The sequence below is a fragment of the Artibeus jamaicensis genome, unplaced genomic scaffold (genome assembly GCF_021234435.1).
Source record: "Artibeus jamaicensis isolate MK-2021 breed Jamaican fruit bat unplaced genomic scaffold, CSHL_Jam_final scaffold_537, whole genome shotgun sequence".
Lineage (NCBI taxonomy): Eukaryota > Metazoa > Chordata > Mammalia > Chiroptera > Phyllostomidae > Artibeus > Artibeus jamaicensis.
Window position 1 is genome coordinate 10,726,972 of NW_026522047.1, and position 6,485 is coordinate 10,733,456.

Genomic DNA, 6,485 nt, shown 5'->3' on the forward strand with positions numbered 1-6,485 from the left:
TATTTGATTGTAGGAATTTGGTCGTCTCAGCTAGGATATCAGCACAAAGTATTGTCTTAAAATCCTTCTTAAAATCAGTGGTAATTGGTAATATTCTACCTTTTATTTCTAACTTTAGCGATTTTCGTCTTTGTTCTGTTACACTAAGGACCTGGCTTGAGTCAGGATCTGCTTCTCCGTGTAATTCCATCAAACAGTTTTCAGACTATGTGAGGGGGGGATCCAACCCCTCCCAGAATTTATTAATAAGAAATCATGTATTTATTCTTACATGTTCAAACTTCAGTCACCTCCAAAGTATTCCTTATGGCTGGGTGGGGGGGAGCTGTGGGGGGTAAATGCAGACAACCGTACTTCAATAATAATAAAATAATTTAACACTTTTTTAAAGTACTCCCCATTTGATGCTTCCTATAAGTACTTCCTACAAAGATGTTTTTTCTCCACTGCTCTAAATAGTTTTTGAACTTATTGATTTTGATGCTTTGTAGTGCTTCTGCCATTTTTTGTTTCACCACTTCCACAAAAGCAAAAATGTTTCCCTTTGAGGAGTTTTTTTCATCCAGGGAAACAAAAATAAAAGTCACTCAAGCCCAGATTATGTGAACAGGGAGGGTGGGGACAGGGGTCATGCAGTTTTGGATCACAGACTGCTGAACTCTCAGCTCAGTGCAGGCAGGTCCACCAGTATATCACCCACCCTGAAATGGGCAAACACACTGAGTGTTCAAAAACAAAATTCACTAAGTGGAATTCAGCCTCTCGCAACAACACCAGCTAGTACACTGATAGAGATGGGTTCCTAGAACTCTCACCTTAGTGGAGGAACCCAGTACTACTGTTACGGGGTGCAGCCAAGGGGGGGGGCAAAAAAAAAGGTTTGGAATGGTGTCCAGAATTCAAAGCATATAGGAATATTGGAGAGACATATAAGATGTCCCCCTCCCAGGGGGAAGGGACAAATAGAGCCAGGGCCATTGAGAGCTGTTTTGCATAGCAACAGTTTTGCAGCTAACCTCTGGAATGATTATTTAACATATCTATAACCTTTAACTGGTTTCATAGATATGTTAAATAGCTGTGGCCAAGTTTTGAGCCAGGGAGAAGAGAGTGGCTGCTACCCAAGATGGAACTAGGGGCTGTGCTCCTGAGTGAGGGAGCCTGTGTGAGAGCCTGGAAAAGATGGGCTCCAGGACATGAGGGGATAACTGCCCAGGTGAGGGGAGAGCCACGCGGTTTTGGGAGTAACCCAGACGTGGCAGCCATTGAGAGAAGAGCCACGTGGTTTCGGCAGAGTGAGATCCCCCTTTTGGTGAGGTGAAAGAGGGAGCCACGTGGTTCTGGCAGAGTGCGGACCCCCTCTTTCCAGATGGAAGAGAAAACCGCACAACTTTGCCAGAATGGAGATCCCTGCAGCCAGGTGAAGAAGAAAGACACACGCTTTTGGTAGAGTGAGAAACCCTGCAGCTTTGGTAGAAGAGGCCCATGCACCTTTGGGGTGCCCCCTTTGGCCGAGTAGCCTGGAAAGCAGGAGAGACTTTGACTGGAACTGCTGGGTACAAGGAGCTCTTGCCAGTGAACCGTGAGAGGGAACCACAGTACTTTGAATTAACTAGAGATCCTGCCTGACACAGCTGACGATACCAGCGGCCTGAAAAACAGACGTGTGCTCCTTTCCTGATTTACAGTACCCGGAGTTGGTGTTACCAAACAACAGGTCCGAGGGGGGGCAATATTTGGCCCACCTAGGGAATGCCAAAAGCTGCTAAAGAACAGAGGTCCCTCCCAAGGAGAGAATACTAATATCTACTGGGCTCTTCTGTTCACCGCCAATTGGAAAGACATCTCTCAATGCCAGAGATTTGTGAAAAGGAAACAAAATGTTTACTTAATGCTATTCAGGCTTAATGCCATCATTAAAATATCAAAGTCCTTTAGGGTATACACCTACACCCACACAGCGCTCCCTTCTCCCACTGTCCCAACTCCGGGTACCGTAAATCAGGAAAAGAGCACACGTCTGTATTGCAGGCTGCTGGCACCGTCAGCTGTGTCACTGTGCAGGATCTCGAGTTAATCCAAAGTACTGTGGTACCCTCTCATGGTCCACTGGCAAGAGTTCCTTGTACCCAGTTCCAGTCAAAGTCTCTCCTGCTTTCCAGGCCACTCGGCCAAAGGGGGCACCCCAAAGCCGCATGGGCCTCTTCTACCAAAGCTGCAGGGGTTCACACTCCACCAAAATCACATGTCTTTCTTCTTCACCTGGCTGCAGGGACCTCCAATCTGGCAAAGCTGCGTGATTTTACCTTTCACCTGGGCAGTTATCCCCTCATGTCCTGGAGCCCAACTTTTCCAGGCTCTCACACAGGCACACTCACTCAGGGGCTCAGCCCTAGTTACATCTTTAGTAGAAGCCACTCCATTCACCCTGGCTCAAAACGTGGCCACAGCTATTTAACATATCTATGAAACCAGTTAAAGGTTATAGATATGTTAAATAATCATTCCAGAGGTTAGCTGCAAAACTGTTGCTATGCAAAACAGCTCTCAATGGCCCTGGCTGTATTTGTCTCTTCCCCTTGGGGGGGTGGTGAGTACATCTTATATGTCTCTCCAATATTCCTATACACTTTGAATTCTGGACACCATTCCAAATCTTTTTTGGGGGCCCTCCTTGGCTGCACCCTGTATTATTGGGACAGTGGGAGAAGGGAGTGCTGTGTGGGTGTAGGTGTATACCCTAAAGGACTTTGATATTTTAGTGGAGGCATTAAGCCTAAATAGCATTAAATAAACATTTTGTTTCCTTTTCACAAATCTCTGGCATTGAGAGATGTCTTTCCAATTGGCAGCGGACAGAAGAGCCCAGTAGATATTAGTATTCTGTCTTTGGGAGGGGACCCTGTTCCGTAGCAGTTTTTGGCATCCCTGGGTAGGCCAAATATTGCCCTCCCTCGGACCTCTTGTTCTGTGACACTACCAGCTTGTCCTCCAGGATATAATTCCATTTGGGGGAGGTCCCCCTTCATATCTCAATTTAATTATACTAAAAGTATTTTTAGTCCAAACTGCATCTTTTATTTCTCCCCCCAATCTAAATTATTCCACCCTTGTTTGTGTAAAAATACAGGCTGTCTTTTTAATTTTTTTTCCTTGTCTATGACCGGAGAACCAACTTTAAACCATCTAACTAAAGTTTCTTGAAAGACAAAACATAAAATCCCTGTCAGGGGGTAGTAAGAAGTTATTGGAAATGATATGAACCTCAATGCTCGAACTTTCCATGGCATCCTGAACTGTTTGTGTATCCAGGTAAGAAATTGCATTCTCTTCCACAGTATAACGAGTCTTCAGTTGTATTATGCTGCAATGCCTTGATGAGCCTGTGCAACATACAGCCATTCTAATATGTTAGCAAAATAATTACAGTGATAGACTATCTATAGATGAGTATTGTTTAGATGGAACAAAGGACTTTACAAGAAAGGAAATGGGATAAAAAGGATAAACAAAATAAAAATAACAGGAGAAATGCAGACGAATATAAACAATGAAAAGGAAAAAAAAGTAACTCCCAAAAGATGTTGATAGGAATAAAAATAGAGACATTAATGTAAATTTAGAGTCATTGCTTAGTTTTCCGGTCCTTATATAGCTTGTTTCCTTTTGCGAAGCTCTGAAGGATTGCCGGGTGAGGAAGCCCAGTGTCAATGAGGCTATTGGAGCACAAATGACCTCAGAGGCGTTGAAAACATTATGCTAGTATTCCAAGAGGTCTCTGAAGGTCCTGGGAAAGACGTTCAACATGGAGTTATCCACTTGGTCCAGGAGACTAGACAGAAATTATACTAAAATGAAGACAAACAGATTCCATTTTTAAAATGCCTGTTTCTATGAAGTGAATGGCAAGTTTTTCTAAGACAGGATTTCACAAATAGCATGATTCTTTAGTCTTATGTAAGTATTCATTACATCCATTATATCAAATAGGCATTGTTCTCCTTTTCAACATTTACAAACATTTAGTTTGGAGAATTTAAACTCAAGTGAAGAAATGATCAAACAGGTGGTTTTTAAAGAACAACTGTTCCACTATATGTTGAATATGGCACTGATTATGTGATTTTTACATATCCAATCACGGTTGTGGATTTATTTTGCATTTATAAATGTTTTTTTATTTGGATAGTAAACTTAATAAAATGTACACCTAGAGATAGACATACATTTTATTCAGTTATGTCAGTCAAAATTCTGATAGTTTTTATTTTGGATTTACCTTGGCTTCATGAATCATTTCTCAACTTGATAACAACTATAATAATTACTTAAAGGTTATATTCATAAAATACAAATTGCTAAATAGAAGATAGCTTAGGTATTATTTTGAGATTCCTAGATTATTAAAGGAGATAAATTGCATACATAATATAATCAGGGTAAATGCATTTTAATTCATATTAAAACATTTCCATGTCTAATGACCCTAATATTACTCATTTAAAATGATAAAAATGATAAAATATTGAAACATACCATTTCAATTACAATGCAATAAAATAATTAAGAAAAAATGAACATATTTCTTCTATGTAAGAAATTCATTACGAAAAAAATAAATGAAACTCATGAACCCAGTACTCAAACTAGTGAATTATACTATACTTTCATTTCACCTGGAAAATAAATTTTACCATTATGAATATTACCATTGCAAAATAATGCAGTTTTGTCCCATAAATCAGTGTTTCTCACAGAAACAATTATGCTGTTTATTTCACTCACATATGAACTACAAATTCCAGCTCGTGTCCGTTGGAAAGCGAGAAGTCATAATTCCACGTTTTTAATCATACACTGGCCCAATCTAAAAAAATTGAACATATTCTTTCAGTTTCATGTTAAAAAAATATAAAAAATAAATAGTAATTATTCTCGTCGAGAACGATTCTTGGTTTTGTCAGTGTTGGTACTTAAATAATTCTTAATAAAGGAAAGAGAGCAAAGGAAGTTAGACATTGTACTTAATAAACTGGGAAACGTGAGCCTGTTTGCCTCCTCAGGCACTACAGGTTCACACCACAGGGGATCACAGCCTTGTTTCCTCCAGGGGATTAAGAGTCCTCCCCACCCCCATCCCGGTCCAGGTCGCAGGTGGGGTGGGGCCCGGGAGCCAGGAGCATGCACAGTAGAAACCAAAATGGAACAGAGGGGAGCTTGACTGAAGAGGCCCGTCAGTCTAACCAAGGGGTATAAATCCAAGGAAAACCCCTGAAAACGTGAGCATTTGATTGGTTATTTTGAAAAAGCTTCTGGTCTTTTCCAAGCCCCACCTACTATAATCCCAGGGGAACAAAGAAACACTCTCTCATCCATGACCTGCACTCACCCCACACGTTCATGCGTCCTCTCTCCACAGCCACGTGGCCTGAGCACCCGCCTGGCAGATTGCTGCAGAGACTCCACACGCGGGATCTGGGAGGGGCCCTAGATGCGGCAATGCGGCAATGGACGGCAGCTGAAAACACACGATAAGCCAGCTGGACGCTGGACTGGACTGAACAGAAACCCTGGTCAGTGGCCTTCCTTCTGGCCTCACTGAAGACAAGATTGGACCTTTTCCATGGCAACAGGGATGGAGATGAGTCATTGGAAAGTCAGGAGGGGAATCCCCTTGATTCTTCATCCTCAATAAAATTTACCACTGTCCTCCTGTGCAAGTCTCAGAAATTCTTTTCCTGGAAACACTGCAAGGACTCCAATTGCACCAATAACAGTTTAAGTACAAAGCAGAGGCATCATATATCACCAAATGCAGCAGATGTTCAAATAAATTTATTTTAACTTAATCCCAAGAGTACTTCTGATCCTGCACAATTTACCAAAGATATAACTATTTTGTCAATACCTATTTTTGAGTAATGAAATTTGAGGAATGTATCTGGAAGACTAAGGTCAAGTAAGTAATAAAGATAACATTTATCTCAGCACTAATGTTTATTACATAATAATCAATACTTGCATAGATTTATTTTAAAACATATTATATATATATATATATATATATATATATATATATATTCCCTGACTGAGAGACAAGGAAATTCAATTTGATCTTGAAATATCGTTCTATCAAAATCTTAAAAGAATTAAACAGATGACCCCATTGTACCTAATATGGAGGTTTAAGAATGGCCTCCTATGGTATTCAATGGTCAGAGAATAGAGTGTGTGTGTGTATTTTCCACAAAGAGATATTGAGATAAACACTTGAGTGCAAATAACTATTTTTGTGTAAAAATATCACTGGTCGAGACGTGAGAAAGCGGGAGGAAAGAAAAGGCAGCCATAAAGGATGTGTTACAGTCAGTTGTCACAGTGGGCAACTAGAAATTAATCTACCAAAGAAGCTCTAGAAAGTACTGTAAATCACACCTCAAAATTGTCTCACTTAAGGGACAAAGGAGCTGTATATTTTTCCATCA